The sequence below is a fragment of the Penaeus monodon genome, chromosome 15 (assembly GCF_015228065.2).
Source record: "Penaeus monodon isolate SGIC_2016 chromosome 15, NSTDA_Pmon_1, whole genome shotgun sequence".
Lineage (NCBI taxonomy): Eukaryota > Metazoa > Arthropoda > Malacostraca > Decapoda > Penaeidae > Penaeus > Penaeus monodon.
In genome coordinates, this window is record NC_051400.1 from 38218413 (window position 1) to 38218796 (window position 384).

Sequence of the window (384 nt, forward strand, 5' to 3'; positions counted from 1 at the left end):
ACTGCTACTACTATACCTTTATAAACTGCTCATTTTGAAACTAGATGAAGATACATACATTAGACACATCGATTACCTTTTAAAATCTACCTCAAATGTTGCCTCTCCGAAAAGACAACACAGCGCTTGATAGTCACAGTACCTCGTTTCTTGGAATATTTCGCTCACGTCGCGAAGAATATTCCATTATCTTTCGGATGACTTGTGACTCTGTAGACACAGTTTTCAATGACGAAGGATTTTTACTTTTCAGCAACAGGAGAGATTCCGGAGCAAAAACACCGAAAAGGCGTGACGTTTTTCTGTTCTTTTCTTTCAGAGGAGGGGGGGGGGTGTATACATACACAGACTTACAAATATATGTATGTAGAGGTAGAAAGTTCT